Source organism: Rutilus rutilus (genome assembly GCF_951802725.1).
Source record: "Rutilus rutilus genome assembly, chromosome: 22".
NCBI lineage: Eukaryota > Metazoa > Chordata > Actinopteri > Cypriniformes > Leuciscidae > Rutilus > Rutilus rutilus.
In genome coordinates this window covers 27,823,878-27,842,361 of record NC_140227.1, presented here as the reverse complement: position 1 = coordinate 27,842,361, position 18,484 = coordinate 27,823,878, and the positions used below count along the sequence as shown (strand labels likewise).

Below are 18,484 nucleotides of genomic sequence, written 5' to 3'. Positions count from 1 at the left end.
CTCCAGGAGGAGCTGACCAAACCCACCAAACCCCTGAACAGCACCGGTCCTGAGAGTCTGCACCAGCACCACGCCAAAACGGTGAGACCCTACTGAGACCTGGGTTGGAGTGGATACTTTTTGGAAGCTGAAAAACATGATTTACTCCATCTGAAACTATTTTATAAAGTATTTTGCGAATACTTTTCTAATTGTTATGCATGTAGTTCTCATGACCTCATATTATGTTATTATATTATTGTTATTAAAGTAATTAAATGTGTAAAAATACTTGTAAAGATACTTGTAAAAAAAAAAGGGCCTCAAGATTGCAAATTGATGTTTCATTGATTAGTACTAAAATACTTTATAATATTTAAGTAAAATGTATTTAAAATATATATTTAAAATCTTTAGTAAAAATGAAAGTGAAAGGGCCATAAGAGGCCAATTATGTTACCGTATTAATTATTAAAATACTTAGTTTTAGTAAAATATCAAAATATAATATTAAAAGACTTGTGTGAAAGGTAATATTTTAATGTAAAACATTAAATATTAATATACCTTTAAAAATTACCGTAAAAAGTGCCATAAGAGCAATAAGACATTTTTATTTTAGTAATTGTTTTTAAAATATTTCAAGTAATTTAAACGTTTAAAATATTTAAATAATTGCAAAAATTCATATGAAATGGCCATAAGAGGCCAAATAATAATAATAATAATTATTATTAGAATGCATGATATAATTATCTAATCTAAAATTGAAATGCTTGTAAAAGGGCCTTAGACCTGCATATCTTTGTTTAGAAGTTTTCCTTAAGAAGCTGAAGTGGGAATGAAGTTAAATCGATTGACTCCAGCTGTCTGTTTATCTGCTCACAGGAAGAAGCTCCCAGCGAGTCGGGGAACCAGGATGCCCATTCTACCTCCAGCGAAATGCTTGACCAGTTGCTACAGGAGGATGCCCGCTCAGGAACCGGCTCCAACTCGTCGGGCAGTGGCTCCGGAGAGTTGGGTTCACTGGGCTCCGGATCCGGACTGGGATCTAACGGAACGTCAACCAGCCATACCGGTGCTGTTCAAAATCACTCGTCCATGACACTTAATGTTGTGTGGAGGGAATTCACCACAAAATAGCTTCTTTCTGTAGATAGTGTTAAGACTTTGGATTAGTTGCCTAGTTTCAACTAGACTGCGTAAAAGTCTCTCAGAAGATTATTTTAATGGAAATTCGATGCAAGAAGTTAGGGCTGAACGATTAATTGCATTTGCGATAATATCGCGATATGATGAAACGCGATTTTCTAACCGCAAAAGCTGCGATTAAACTTTGGTCACGTGACACGCGAGAGTAAAGCAGTCTGCACTACGGAGGAAGCATCAACTTGGCACGCTACGCATATAGACCTGGCATAGGCTACAGGAAAGAACAGTTTGTGTTTAATTTATGTGATATTGTGTTATAGATTCCCTCCAACGATTTTGTATCTATTCAGATAATTTCAGTATAGAGTCTGAGCTTAGTTTTAAACACAGATACGTGATGACGCTGCGTGTGCTTTATAAACAACCGTATTCTGCTTGCTTCCTCTGTCTCACACACGCGCACACACGACACCACTTGAACCTTCCGAAAAATAATCTTTCATAAAGTTCGGAGAAGTTGAAGCGAATTACCGGTACAAGGACATTCGCAGGCTGCATTGCACAAGATGCGCTATATTATACGCGTCACGCGTGCTTTGCTTGATGTTACTCAGTCTGGCCCGCCGGTATTTTCCTTACAAATGCTCTACGAAGGCATCATATGTCTTTTGGAATGCAGTTGGCTTATATATTAAAAATATGAAAATCACAGACAGATGCTGCTTTCAGTTTCAAATACTCGCGCGCGCTTTGCGAAGAGCGCTTGAGCATGCGGCTCACGTCTACGTGGTTTAATGTACTTGCATCTCAAAATGCTTTTATGACGCGAAATTAATGTAAACGCAGTCAGTTATTTTAACAGACAGGACAAACCACATCTTCTATTTCAAAAGAGATGAAAACGTTCAGACAGCCATACCCTTAAATACTGAAAGCACTCTTTGTTTATTGTTTGTAATGTTTTTATTTTATTTGCTTTTATGTTTTGAAGCTATATTAGTTAAAATTCTTAACATATAGTTGTATTATTTAGTTTTTTAATGTGTATTTCTTTTTAAAAGTACTTATAATTATAAATATTTTAAGTTTTATTAATAAGATTAATTAATAAGATTTTTTTTTTGATTGGCTCATGAGGTGCCTAAAGATTCCCATCCTATTTTACAATGATGTATTGCTTGTTTTTGTTGAAATAATAGAAAAGATAAAGATCTTAAAAAATAATCGCATATGCAATCGCAATATTGGTAAAACTAATCGCAATTAGATTATTTTCCTAAATCGTTCAGCCCTACAAGAAGTAGTAATTTACTCGCCCTCATTTTGTTCCAAACATGCACTAAAAACAAAAATAGTGTAGAAACAGTTTTCTCAGAAATTGTGTGTAAATTTCACAAACAATGGCATGTAACAAACTGAATTAAACATGACATTTTGAATTAGATAAACTGAAATAGTTTTTTAATAGTTAGAAAAATCACTTTTTGCAGTTTGTATTAGTGATGGGAAGTCCGGTTCTTTTCCGCAAACCGGTTCTTTCGGACAGTTCGTTTCAATGAACCGGTTCAAAAAACCGGTTCACCAGTTCTTTTACGTCATCACGTAATGACGTCAATTCTATCATCCCGGCGTATAAATATACATTCAAATAAAGGCATTTGTAATCATAACTTCAGTTATGTACTCATCGTCATAATCATCTTGGATAGGTTTCTTACATTTACGTTTTGAAAATGAACCCTGTAGTAGGCCTAAGGCAATGCGCAAACGCGGATGTTTTACATGTCTTAAAGTGAATAAACTGGTCTTCATCATTTTTATTTTATTTGCAATTAAATAAACTTACATTTCGCCGAATTCGGCCCCTCATTCAAGTCATTGGTTCACCCGTGCTCATGTAACAGCACAGCACATAGACAGTATATAAACACAGCATCAGTTGGCCAAAAGAAAGTTCGGTTCAGAGACGGTGCGATCACGCATGCGCAGTCTCTCCAGCTCATCGGTTCTCCGTATCGAACGTGTCCGAAAGAAACAGTTCTCGGTTCTGTGCTGGTGATCCGAGAACTGCTGCAACAACCAGTTCTTGACTCGAGAACCGTAGCATGCCTGTGTGTGAGCTGAAAACTACTGAAACCTTACTAGGCTAAATCAGTCAACAAAACTAAAAACTCGATGCATGTCTCCAGTATGTTTAATACGTTATGTTTTGATTAACACATTATAAACATTTGCACCCTTTAAAACCTTGGAAAGAGTTTAGGCTATGTCAAAAACGTATATCACCTTACTTAGAAATTAAATTATCTGTTCCTGAAAATAATGTTTTAGTATAATAATAAATGTTTAGTTTTATAATCCATTCATTGTTTCCAATCTTTAAAATAATACAGTGAAAAGGCAGTAGCCTATGTGATAAACATGTTTCTAACATGTTTTATTTTGTTACACTTATTGATGTTCAATAAAATACTTCAGAAACATGCATTTCGTCCCTCTGAAAAAAATGCACGCATGCTCAGCTCATCGGTTCTCCGTATCGAACGCGTCCGAAAGAAACAGTTCACAGTTCTGTACTGGTGATCCGAGAACCGCTGTACCTGTACGTTCGGCAGTGCGCGCATGCTCAGTATCAACTGCTCGTGCTCATCACTTCTCTCAGCACAACATGTCTCAGTTCAGTGAACTGTTGGATTTACTGGAGTAACATATATGCCTACTCCGGGATATTGGTTTATTTTGAGTCGAAGGGACTGTCAGGACTCAGGCATGTCCGAAAGTGAGTAACTTAACTTGTGGATCAGCGCTGACGCAAGACGCGAACTGTTTCGAACGATTCAGTCCGATTTAGTGTACTGGTTCGACCAGTTCACTAAAAAGAACCGGTTCAAAAGAACGATTCGTTCACGAACCGGCCATCACTAGTTTGTATGACTATATAAAAGGCAAAATGTCATTAAACTGAGCTCTGACGTTTCCCGTACCCTAACCCACAGGGGAAAGAGATAGCACTGCCAGGCTCTCTCGCTGAGGTAGTTCTGATCAAGCTAAATGTCTCATTGCGCCGTCAGCCCTGAGGTAGGTGACTCCAGGTGACGGTACACAATGAGACTCGTGTTTAGCAGCTTGATGAAGTGGATCCTTTTAAAAAGCTCCTGATTATGGAAGGAGGAGAGGGTGAATACAAGATGTTTTAGCAGGATTTAGATGTTGAAATCAAAGCTCTGTGCTGTTCAGTGTCAGCTAGCAACGTGCTGAGGCAGCCTAAGTGAGTTTGGTTTTGTGTGTGTGTAGATGTCCATGCAGGGATCAGGACCAGGTTCTGCAAGAAGACCGAGAGAAGCTGCTTCTGATGCAGCCCTGGTTCACCCCGGACCAGAAGAAGGAGCTCGCAGAGGTTTATACCTGGATCGGTCAGCACACCGTCCCACAGGAAATAAACACACAGGTCGAGAACTTCTCATTCACGTCGGGGTTGAATGTATGTACTATTATAGATCTATATATTTAGCCTGGCTCCGCCCTCCTACGTACTTCCGCTCAGTTTTCATTTTCCTTCAGTATTGCGGTATATTCCCGGCCAATTTTTTAGCGGTCCAATCAGCGAACAGAGAATGATGACGTTGAGGTCGTGCACTAGTTTGAGTTGTACGGTTACGTCACGGCCATACGTTAGCGATTGGTTATGGCGTATCCAATAGTTTTAAACTTCAACAGAGTACCCGCCTTCAAGGAAGTTAACGCTTGTCAATGGAGAGTGGCCAGACTCTCTGTACAAATGAAATGTACGAGAGTCTGAGAAGACCAGGCTACTATATACTGGCCATATTCATTCGAGATTACAGATGAGGGAGTTTCTCCTTGTATCAGACGTTTTCCTGTTATATCAAAAATATAAACAATTTTAAAGTAACTGTTTTCTATTTGAATCTATTTTAAAATGTCATTTTATTTCTGCGATGCAAAGCTGAATTTTCAGCATCATTACTCCAGTCTTCAGTGTCCCATGATCCTTCAGAAATCATTGTGACCCTGGACAACAAAACCAGTCACAAGCGTCAGTAAAAAAAAAAAAAAATTAGATTATACGTCACCTGAAAGCTGAATAAATAAGCTTTCCATTGATTTATGGTTTGTTAGGATAGGACGTCTATTCGAAAATCTGGAATCTGAGGGTGCAAAAAAATCTAAACATTGAGAAAATCGCCTAAAAAGTTGTCCATTTATGTTCGCGATTTTGCATAAAAGAAAAATCCATCATTTTGACCCATACAATGTATTGTTGGCTATTGCCAAAAATATACCCGTGCGACTTGACTGGTTTTGTGGTCCAGGGTCACATATACTGATTTGCTGCTCAATAAATATTTTGTATTTATTGTTATTTCTCAATTTGATGCATCTCATATACATGTCAATGTTATATCAACCATCAGCTTCAGCCTGACTCGTGGTTTTTATCTAGCACTGAAGCATATATTTATTTTGCATCATCATGATCTCATAGATTTATTTTAAAATGTATTTCCAGGGCTGTGTGAGTTGTAACACCATGGAATCGGGTGAGCAACTGAATCTTCAGACTGATCCTCCTGACAGCTCCTGTCCGTCACAGGACAGCAGACCCGCCACAGACACCTGAAAGCTCTCCACTCCATGGACAATCGCTGCAACTGCAGGCCCTGCTGGGACTCCGGGAATAGGAAGGGAGAGCTTAGGAAGGGAGAGCTGTCCGTGTGCCAGTCTCTCATGATCCCGTCTGAGGGCACAGCGCGAGGTGATGTCTCTGAGTTTGTACGCTCGCAGGAGATGGAAAGTTCCACATGTGAACGCTGGCACATTCACCGGTGTAGTTTTTTTAAGTTGTTGCCCGAACACGTTTTTGTTAATGTGTCCTCTACTGAATTTCGCAGGCTCAGGAGGGTTTATGATCTCCCAGAAGTACCTGTAATGAGCTTCTAACCACTTGCGCAGAGATAAATGTCCCACAAAGTCCAGCATCCTGTTTCGGCTGCTGAAGAACATTAGCACTCACCGCCAAATATAAAAGCGTCTATGAATGATATTTGGACCTGGTTTTACTGTCCAAAGCTTTACTTTACTGCTGCTTACTTTGACCGCTTCATCTCAAACTAGTCTAATGTTTAGTTCGCTCGCATCGAGCTGAATCGCCACAATTAAGCAAACCAGTAATGAGAGGGATGAAATTCTGTCCTGTCTGAGTTCATCCAATCCAAACGAATTATTTGAATGAGGCCTTAAACGAGGTTTCTGTCTGTTGTTACAACACAGTGTGTTAATTCATTGTCTCTGTTTCTCAATTTCAAATAATATTTTTCCACCATACAGGTGTCTGAAAGATGTCAAGCAGTGTCTCTTAGTATGGTATAAAACGTTATGGTGTAATGACTAATCTGAAGATTGGTTTGATGGTTGAATACTTTATTCTCATATTAAATATATATACAAAAATTTATTTTATTTTTTTCATGTTGTATGGATAACATGAAAAAATTTAGCTAATTAATTGTTCATTAAATGTTTTAAAAGTTGGCATATGAACTATAATAAAAAAGAATACATTGCAAAATATTACCCTAAATGGGCAATGTATCTCGGGAGATACAGAGTATAACTTAGAAAATAAAGGTCATATTTTGGAAAATATTTTAGTCTAGATACATACAAAAATAGCAATGAATCATTTTTCCATTAAATTTATTCATGCTTTAAGGGTTTTATTAGTGACCGGTCAATCTGGGTGATTAATAATTTTTATTAATTACAATCCATCCAGGCCCACCCATAAATTAGCCGCTTCATCATCTGTTTAGTGACTTCAGGCAGACTAAAGGAGGGGGGAAAAAGAGCAGAGATTAAAATGGATGTAGTATACTTTGTTTACAACACATTTAATTAGCACATAAATTGCTTAAAGAACACTTAAATCACAGGGACGTCTATCGTTTTGTACAATTGCTGCCCCTGAGGGTTGTTCCATAAAAGACGCTTAGAAAAGCGGGGATTAAACTCCAAAACCGGACTTGAATGAGCCTAACAAATACGTTGGGGCTAAAGTGGTTCCATAAAAGGTAATTGAAGTTCACGCAATCTCACTAATTTGATCCAGGTTTATCAAGTCTAGATAATTGCGTGTGGACGCGTTTTTGAAGCAGCCCTAGAGGTCGATCGTGGATCAAATCGATCCACCATCAAACATCGTATATTTTGTGCTGTTTTATGCGTTTGTGATATGATTTTTTCCCCCTCAGTGCAAAACTTACATTTTACTGTTATATTCTCCATCTGTAAATGTTAGAAAGTCATGCAAATGTATCCATTTTGCTGCTAATCTTCATATTGAATGAGCGCTGCTGCGCGCCAAATACGAGCGCAATAATTCTGACTAAAATATACATTTTGCTTGGAAAATTAAAATGCGATATTTTATAACACTAGAAATATCTTCTAATTATAATAATTTATCTTTAGGATGTTGGATAAGTTGCAGTGAACTTCTAGCGAACAGAAGTACTTCAGTGAACAGAAGTAGCCTAATTCAGGGAAGTTTATTTTAAGAAACTAAATATATAAAGATACAAAATATAGTTTTACAAGAATTACAGCTTTTAATGCAATACTTTTTTGGAGAAAGCAAGAATCCCCAGTTTTAAATGAGTAGATTTAGTTTCTAAAGTACATTATGGAGAGGATAACATGAAATTAAGAGCAAATTTTGTGATTTTAACTTCTGCTTTAAAATCTTTTTTTAGATTGTGTTCTAATGTTCTTCTAATAATCATAAACATGTACTACAGCTGCCAAACAAAAACAGAGAGAATTGTATTCATAAATCTTTAAAACAATCTAATTAAATCTTGGGCACAAAACATTCAGCCAGTAAAAAAAGAAAACCTGTAGTATATATATTGTATTTATCTATCAATATATCTATCTATATAGATAGATATATTGTCTAATTTATCATTGCAGCCTTATTTAAGTTGACTTTCTGTATACTGTGTATTTATTTTTGGACTCATAATGGTTTAAGTCCAATAATGGTATGAGAGAGTGTCAGTGGTAATATCATTGTGTTCTTGTCGGTCAGTGTTAGAGGATCTGTGTAACAGCTGAGGCTTAGCCTGACAGTTAGCCTGCCCTGGACCAGGCTAGTTTCCCAGCATAAGTTGCCAGGGTAACTGAGTTTGAACTATTTTAAGTTTGCTTTATGAAACAGAATCCACCGACAATAAGTCTGACTGACCAAAATAAGCTTGTATTCTAATCTTGTTTTATGGAACAACCCTCTGGAGTGAAAGAGCATGTAAATACTGTGATACTCACTAAACAATATGAGCAGGAAGATTCCAAACAGCACCAGACTGAAGAGAATGCAAATGGCCCACTTCTGCAAAATCAACAAACAAGTATACATTGTCATTTGGTGCCTATGATGGCGCTTTCAGATCACTTATCCATTATTTATGTTTTATTTTTTGTTTGTTTGTTTAAAAAAAAAAAATACTGTATGTCGTTATATTTCCTGTATTTTTAACTTTAAATGTAATGACGTTTTGGAATAACAAAAATAAATCTCACTGTATTTTAACCATCGGCTGCATATTAGTTTCTCTGTTTTTGAGTATGAGTATTTTAAGCTTATGGAAAACAGGAAAAGTAATTCTCTGACTATATTATTTTGAATAATTATGTATTATATTTTAAATATATGTATTTGTTAATAATTATACTTTTTAAATGATTAATTATTACCGATATTTATCCATGACAGCCAGTGGCGGTTCTAGAGGGGGGCCAGTAATATGTACTGAATATGTAGGCCTAATGCAAATGTAAAAATATAATGGAAATGCAAATACATTGTTGAACGATTGTAAACATGGTATTTTGCCTGTTAATGCCTGGCAGTGCAGTGCAGAAAATGATATGACAACAATAAGGTCTAAATGTAACTGGCCCCTCTAACAGTACAACTGGCCTCAGTTTGGCCCCCCCCAGTTGAAATGGTTTAGAACCGCCACTGATTACCGCTAGCCTGGAAATCCAGACCTAAATCTGAAAGATTAATGGTCTGGCATCGACTAATGAAAATCGCCCAGCTCGAAGGGGGGCACCAAGCATTAGGGCTGGGTAAAAAATATCGATTTCTCGATTTTAATCGATTCTCAGTTTTACGAAACAACATCGATTCTTAAATCCCAAGAATCGATTAGTCATCCTGTTTTCAGTTGATGAATGAATGGAACATTGTTTCACGCATCCCATCCAATAAATCGCAGTAATCTTTGTGCTTTGTTACTATTGATATGAAACAAAGTCTCAGATTTCAAATTACGTCTATTTTCTTAGGAAATTCAAAAACATAATTACCGTTTTGGCGCTGTGGCGTGAGATCGCTCTGGCGCAGCTCTGAGCTCTTCCGCCTTAATAATACCAGTTACAGCGCGAAATAAACATGAATGAGCATCTGAAAGTGTGTTAAAAGGTAGAGTACAACTTATGGAATTCCGTATCATGTCACATGGAATCGCTCAATCAGTGTTTCAACCGTGGAAAGACGTTAGTAAACAATGTAATGTAACGTCACATTTACCTCAGAAAAAACATCCAGTGACCATAAAATCGTTAGTCAGCTAGAAAAATGAACTCTAGAGAGGAGCATTTTGTTAAATATATGCACCATATTACATATTCATTATCATTTTTTAATGTTCTTCAATATTTAATGCATGTTTGAATGAAAAAAACTGGAAAGTTTTTTTTATGACAGCCACCATTTAAATTTTTATATAATTTCATATAACTTTATTATCATAAAAATAAATAAGTGTATTTTAAGTGTTTCTATGCAAATCAGTTCATTTTTACCTATAGTAGGCTAATGAAACCAATAGGCTACAACTGACTCCCATAGTTTACAATAATAGTTAAGAGATTTGTTTTCCTTGAGAAAATTTGAAATGTATTGTACCTGATATCCAAAATAATCGATATTGAATCGAATCGAATCGTAATCGAATTGCAAGCTTGTGAATCGAAATCGAATCGTAATCGAAATCGAATCGAATTGCAAGCTTGTGAATCGAAATCGAATCGAATTGTGAAATTTGTGTCAATACCCAGCCCTACCAAGCATGCATTTGAAAATCTCACTGCACGCAATTGGATAACACTACGGCCAATCACAACAAGCCCCATACGCTTAGCTACCAGCAGAGCTAACTGGTAGATTAGACTCTTGCCGTATCTGGTTTGGCAAAACAGCAAAAACGCCCTTGCAAAGGAACGATTCAAGCGGCATCTTTTGTTCCTCTTTTAGATAAAAAGCCAAGTCTAACTCGTTCACTGTAGCGGCCAAAGCCATTTCAAACAACTGGTATTCATCCATAGCCATATTGCAATGTTTACTAATGACTTCGCCGTCACAGCGCTGTCGTCATCTGTTTAGCTCGCCTCTGGCCCGCCTATATCAGATAACCCGATGTGATTGGTGCAGCTCGGATACAAGGGCATATTTAATGAGCATCATTACTCTAAGCCAGAGTAACTCGCTGAGCAAATTCAACTTGTGCTCTCGCGAGAACTCTGGATATGTTGTTTCAACGCTAGATGGCACTAGGCTTGTTTGAGATGCGCCTTGCCCATTTTTTTACAGTCTATGGCCTTGCCTCGCCTGAAATGTATGCGAGAGTAGGCGGCTGCAGTGAGAGGAGGAGTGAAAAAAAATGCTGCCATAGACAGTATATAAACTGGACACAGCGACCCCATAGGTTTCAACGGAGAAAAGTGAAGCAAATTAGAAGCACTCATTTCCTGATAGCTGAGCGAACTGCGCAGACTCAAACTGAGCTTGACGACGTGGATGTGACGTGAGCAACCTGTCTGACAGTTGTAAGTCTTCTAGGAGCTGTGCCAAGAGAAATCTGAATCATTCCCTTCCGAATCTTGCAGAGACGGAGAGCGTGAGTATGAGCTGTCCATGAGCTAGGAGCAGGAGCAACTTTATGATTCTCTATGGGCTTCTCCCTTGACTTTATCGGACTTTATGCCTCCACGTCCCCCCGATTGACTGCGAGCTTCTCCTCCTGTCTCTACGGTAATTTCCAGAGAGACGCGTGGTTATGACGCAATCGTTAGCCTGTTTTTACAAAAACTGTTTCTACGGGGCCATAACGTAAGATACAAGGTAATGGAGCATTTTATACATTGTCGTGTTTCTTTAGAAATAAATAATGGGCAAATGGAGTCTTTAAACGCCTCAGATATAAAGTTATTCACTGTCAAAGTGACGCCAAAATGAATGGGAGTCAATGGGATGCTAACAGCAGGTGATGGCTTGTTAGCCAATGGCGACTTCCGGGGGTGGTACGGATTACCCGATTAATCGATTACCCCCCTGCTAGAAGTCAGCAAACTTTTCGTGTTTTTTTTTTCTTTTCTTTTTTTTTCGTTTGTTTATTCGTTTGTTCACTTCACTTCCCACAAATACAATAAACTGGATTACAATTCGGACCTGGACCATCTAGAAGACTACATCGACGAATACTACAATAGACTCTGCATCATGGGACGCTCTCAAAAAGCTAAGAAACCACGCACATCGGGCTCACCTGCTTCACCCAATGCATCTTCCTCACCCACATTTCCGCAACCCCCGTGCTGTCCCGAGGTAAGCGACATACTTACATCCATAGGCAATAAACTATCCGGACTGGACGCCAGAGTAGCATTAATAGAAGTACTGCACAAAGAATTCCAACAACTCCGCCACAGTCTGGAATACAGCCAACAACAAATCGACACGCTCACGCAAGAAAACAGTTCGCTCCAGAACTCTGTTACAACTCTCACAACGCAATTGTCTACTGTTACCACTCAGCTTGCCTCCATCACCTCCGAAAATAAAACGATGAAAGAAACAATTCTGGACTTACAAGCACGCAGCATGAGGGACAACCTGATCTTCACCGGCATCGCTGAATCACCCACTGACGAACCCGAGAAAGCAGTCAAGGATTTTATGGTTAAACAGCTCAAACTTCCAACAGAAGCTGTCAACAACATGACAGTATGTATTTATCTATCCGTCATAAACTTCAAACTACTTTAAACTTCAAACCACTTTAAACTTCATACGTTTAAAGGTCCCAGCTCCCAAGCAACTCCATAGCAACCAAACTTGAGTACCCTAGCAACCGTTTTGCAAGACCTATATCTCTGTATCAAAACATCGTATAGAGATGAGGTTTGGCTCTTTTGACTCATGCTAGCAAACAGCACTTCCAACATGCTACACATGCTAGCAGTGAATAGCTACATGCTAATAGCGATTAGGTAAGTGTTAAATCATTCTAAGAACTCTATAAAAACTCCATAGTAACCATCTGTGACAACTACCAACAACCTAGTAACACCATATCAACCGCCCTGAATACCTTAGCAACCGCCTAGCAACCCCCTAGCAACCACCCAGAATACCCTAGCAACCGCCTAGCAACACCATAGCAACCACCCAGAACACCCTAGCAACCACCCATAACACCCTAGCAACTACCTAGCAACACCATAGCAACCACCCAGAACACCCTAGCAACCGCCTAGCAACCACCCAAAACACCCTAGCAACCGCCCAAAACACCCTAGCAACCGCCTAGCAACCACCCAGAATACCCTAGCAACCGCCTAGCAACACCATAGCACCCACCCAGAACACCCTAGCAACCGCCTAGCAACCACCCAGAACACCCTATCAACCAACCAGAATACCTTAGCAACTGCCTAGCAACACCATAGCAACCACCCAGAACACCCTAGCAACCACCTAGCAAAAAAACGTTCTGGTCCAAACTTTCTCAAGCCAACTTAAAGTTTGTCTCGACGAACTTTCGCATCTAGTTATACATGCTATTACTATTTAAATACTTCTACTTATTACTATTATTATTTGTCATTGCTGGTTTTTTTTTTTTGTTTTTTGTTTTTTCATTACTGTTATTGTTGCCTTTGGCTTGCTCAGTTGGGGATATTCTGGGGATATCTAATTTGATTTTATCAATAAATTCCACTAGAAACAAACCTTGTTGTATTATTTTAATTTAATACTGTGAAGCTGCTTTGATACAATCTGTATTGTGAAAAGCGCTATACAAATATACTTGACTTGACTTGACTTGACTTATTATTACTGCTGTTTTATTGTTGTTTTTGTTCTGTTCTGTGTTCTATGTTCTGTTGTTGTGTTCTGTGTTCACCTTATGTATAATAAAAAAAATAAAAAAAAGAACTCTGGATTTCCAGGGTACATTACAGCTGCATGAAGAACAAAACTTCCAATCATCTCTAAAGCCTTAATATCTATTATAAAACGCATTTAAAATAAATGAGTGCATGGTATGAGTGCTGAACTCCCTTGTTTTACCTTTATGTTCTCCCACCAGTATCTTGTTTCGACAGCGGCTGTGGTGGCCTGAAACTCCATTGCGCTTTGACCCAGAGAAGCCAACACAGATGATCGCGGTGGTCGGGTTGATGGAGGTGAGCTCCTGATAAATGATGAAAAAATAAGAATAATTTTACCACAAAATGAAAGAAAAGTAGAAGATTTAACATTAAACAACGTCGTCGTCCTAGACAAAGTGACACGTTCCTTATTCCAAGAATTGTTGGTGCACAGAGCCCTGAAAAGGGAAATCTCTGAGCCCTGAAAAAATAAATCTCACGCATATAAAACGCATTTAAAATAAATTAGTGCATGGTATGAGTGCTGAACTCCCTTGTTTTACCTTTGCATTTCTCAATCTTTGCCTCAGGGCAGCCAGTGGTCCCGACGGTGGTCTCTCTAATGGAGCTGACCTCCTGATAAATGAGCTCCTGAAAAATGTTACCACAAAATGAAAGAAAAGTAGAAGATTTAACATTAAACAACGTCTAGACAAAGTGACACGGTCCTTATTCCAAGAATTGTTGGTGCACAGAGCCCTGAAAAGGGAAACCGCTTCATTTTGTGGGTATGTGTGGATAAAAAAAATACATTTTTACTCAACAGTTGTTACTCTGGTTAAAGCAGTTTCTGTTTATTTTGTAAAAGTCTTGGATGGTTTGCTGAATCGTTTTTGAGTTTACGACCCCACTGACAACTACAAGTCAATTTCTGAAAATACTTGGGACAATGGACTGTGGAGTACCCAGAACAGTGGAGGCTGGCTGGCTCTAACAACTGTGGGGTTTTGGTTTGTACAGTAAGTTAAATAAATGCTTGTATTTATTTATTTTATTTTATTTTTATCTACATTACTTTAACAACTGTGTTTATTGCATTAGATGGCAGAAATGGAGGTGAGGGACAAATGAACCTCTATGAAAAACGAAGTGATACAGGGAGAAGATCTGTGGCATCTGAGAAGATATCACGCAGCATCAATGGCATTGACAGCATATGCTGTTCAGCATATGAAGTACAAAAGGTATGTGTAAAATGTGTGTCCTCATTCATATAAATCAATTTAAAAGTTTAATAATTCAAGTAACGTTAGATCGATGATTTTTTAAATATAGGACAGTCGAGGAGGTGGGAAAAAAAGAAATTTGTTCTCTTGTCAGTGATACTGACATTCTGGTACATACGTATAAGACTTTACAAAATTTAAAATGGCTAGATATTGTTTGCTATACAAAATATTTTTTTCAGGAGTTGTTTCAAGTGGAACAAATGGTGGCAAATAAAGACGTACTGGGAAAATGACAAAACCAAGAGCTTTCATCCAGCCTTGTCAGCACATGTTGAGGAACTTCTAGGACACATCGACAACATTGTGTTTGAGCAAAAGAAGGACAAAAAGCTTGAACATAGCAGCTACTGACCTTTCAATGTTTAAATTGACCCCGGCCTGAAATTGGACCGATCTTTTAACGTTAGCTGCTACCCTGTGAAACCAGTTGCGGTGATCGTGGTGATGGCGGTGAGCTCCTGATAAATGATGAAAAAATAAGAATAGTTTTACCACAGAATGAAAGAAAAGTAGAAGATTTAACATTTTTATAAAAACGATTTCCTTTCCCGAGATCACTATGGCAACCAGCTTGTCAATAGACTAGAGCTGGTAAGTCCCGCCCCTTCCGCTAACCCCATAGTATGGACCTCTAGGGCTGCGTTCCAGTCCAAAATTGTCATGCCCTTCACTTGCTAACTTCCCTCCGTCTCGTTCACTCGGATGTACGTCATTGCAAGTGCCCACTACTGGCGGAAACTGCAATGGTCTGAACTGGAACGTCCTAAGCCCTTGATCACTTGGAATCAGCTGTGGAGTTGATGTATTACTTACATTTTTTTCCCTTTAATAATTTGTTTAATGCAGCATCCAAATGTTTATAGGTGTGTTTGGGTTGTTTTAAATTAAAAAAAAATTATAATTAATATATCATAGAGTTGTCTGTGTGGTGGTGATTAGACGAGCTATGTAGTGACGTCACAATCGTACTGCATTGTGGGACATATAGGTGCCTGAAGTGTACATTTGAAGCAGACTCGCTCCCTCGGTCAAAATCGAGGGAACGAGGGTCTGTCCATATAAACTTCCCTCGTCCACTTCACGAAGTGGAACGCACTTCAAAATGGCGGCAGGGATTCCCCCAAGGGGAAGTGCTTAGGGAAGTTCGCAAGTGCGTGTCTAACAGTGGGCTGGAACGCAGCATAGTGAATGGGAGAAAATAATTATTTTCTGGTCCCGTTTGAATTTTGCCATGATTGTGAACATATGTTGTCTGTGAATTTTTAATACAATTTTTCGTGTAAAGAATGCTACAATTTAGCTGGTAGAAGTTTGATACGGTTAGACTTTGTGTGAGAGCACTTTGTGGACTATACAGCTAGTTTTTACATCAGACGGGAATCTGAAGAAAGAACAGCCCATTTGGTTTGAATGGTGACATTTGGGTACAAAACACACAGGCATCTCGATCTGTCTCCATAGATTATCGCAGCATTAGCACCGTGATTTGACAAGTGGAGGGAAAATGTGTTATGGGGTGACGTCACATAGCATAGGCGACATGCTATGGCGACATGTCTTTCTCGTTATGTCTTTTCCACAACTGCTAGCCAAAGAATCATACAATATACTGTCAAACTCGTAACATGAAAAATTATATAACAAATTCACAGACAACATATGTCACATTCATGGCACAATTCAAACGGGATCAGAAAATAATTATTTTCTCCCATTCACTTGCATTGACGATCTTACCACTGATTTTATACAACTTATTTAATCATTTATATATTTAACCTATCCTTAACCCTATATTCTCATTCCTTCTTATTTACAAATAATTGTTCATTGCTGCTCCATCAACTCCTTCTGACAGGACGAAGATTACAGATCAGATACACGGCACGCTAACAACTGGGAACAAGATAAGAAATCAACTGGTATGTTCATCTGTTTGTACAATTTATTACAATAAACCACAAACCTCAACTGCAATAATCTCTATCATCCTAAACCAGCAACCCTTCGCTCAACACCACCATCTACAGTCCGATGAGTGTACAGTCACTAAATGTGCACATAAATGAATTTATTTTATACCCCCCCATGGATGAAATTCTACGAAACTTAGCATACCCCCCGAGGATGTCAAGTTAATCATACACATGAAATATGGTGCAGTTCTGAACATCTCAACTGAAGATAGGGGTGATTAAAGCAGAATAATATTGCATTTTCATTTTTTATGGGAGGGGCGCAAATCACAAATGAGTGATTATGGGCTAGGTTGATGTGGGCCCTTAAGACCAACATACCATAAAAATGTCTTCATCCTCGGTGCCACGGTTCAGGTAGTTATTTAGGAAAAACTGCATTTTTTGGGTTTGGGGGGGCCCAGCGCGGGGGGGGGAGTGGCCCCCGGGGACCAAACGAAATTTTTCCGTAAAAGTCTAGTGGGGCTACATGCCCACCAAATTTCATGTTCCCCCGTGTTTCGGTGTCCCTGGAATCGTTGACGAAAAATTCAGTAGATGACAAAAAAAAAAAAAAAAAAAACTTTGACAATCCCTATATGACCGCTTTCGCTAGCTACGCTAGTGGCGGTCATAATAATTTATATTTTACATATGCATTTGGCAGATGCTCTTATCCAAAGTAACTTACATTGCAATGAAGGTAGGCCTATACGTTGTTTTAATCAGTCCATGCATTCCTTGGGAATCATGACCTTGGCATTGCTAGTGCCATGCTCTACCATTTGAGCTACAGCAATAATCTTCTTTTTAAAATACCAAGTACCTGGTCAGTCCAGCACTTTCTCCTCGAGATACTGCTTCACTGTACTCCCGCTGAGCTTCATCTTTATCCTTCACAACACCATCATGTCTTCCCCTCTATGGTGCTAAGGCAAAAATTATAGTAATCAGCAATGAAAATCAGGAACTTAGACAAACGGTAATAGCTAAAATAAATGCACTAAATTGTTAATGGTTTAATTTACATTAGGTAAGTCTGGCTGTTCATATGTGAATAGTATATAAGTGTTAGAGAAGGTTTTACTATTGCTTGAATATTGTGTATTTACTTACATTCTAAACTGGCTGATGAATGCATTCTTGGGTATCTTGACCTCAAAATTGACTTCTTGAGAGTCTTCCAACAGGTTTTTCACACGGCTTGTGATGACCGTGGTAGCATAGCGGCTGGTGACCTTAGAGCTAATGTGGAAGCTGTAAATATCTATTTTCTGTATTAAAGTGAACAAGTATCAGTGCTCTTGTGCCAGGTTTATAGGACAGATTGATAAGTTTGTTAATACAGCAAGAACACTCTCTTTAACCAAATAAAAAAGGGTATTGATATTAACCATCCTTAGAAGGGTCATTCCAGGGATTCTGTAATATTTAATAGTCCCCAAGACTTTTTAAAGTGTTGGTTCTCCAAAATGAAATATTAAAAGCTTTTCACAATACTTTGGTATGTCCATTATAATTAATAATAATAAATAAATAAATAAAAAATAATTATCATAAAATAATATCTTATTTCTATTGCACATGTCCCTGAGGTACTTCACTGAATTTTTATTAAGAAAATAATTAATAAAATGTGCAGTTGTCACGCCAACTAATTCTCTGCCCATAATTCACCACTGTGGAGCATAGTTCGACTGTATTAATAAATGTCAAATTTTTACTTATTTCATCTGTTAACTCTCACTCGTTCCTATACTCACTCATTACATGGCATTAGTGGTTTTAATGAATAGGAGTTGGTATGCATATAATTAAGGGCATGCAAAGATGGGTGGTGTTTATCATATAGTGGGCCGGTCTGGG

At 38.3% G+C, this 18,484-nt stretch overlaps 1 protein-coding gene across 2 annotated transcripts in view; it reads right to left on the bottom strand.

The window, feature by feature from the left end:
• The window catches only part of LOC311282079 (inter-alpha-trypsin inhibitor heavy chain H3-like), a 49,239-nt gene extending 31,692 nt beyond the window's left edge, over positions 1 to 17,547 (bottom strand). For both annotated transcript variants that reach the window (XR_014625882.1, XM_084395625.1), the window contains exon 1: positions 17,445 to 17,547. The gene's annotated coding sequence lies outside the window, so the exon portion shown is untranslated. The remainder of the gene's footprint in view (positions 1 to 17,444) is intronic.
• Between the last annotated feature and the right edge of the window lie 937 nt (positions 17,548 to 18,484).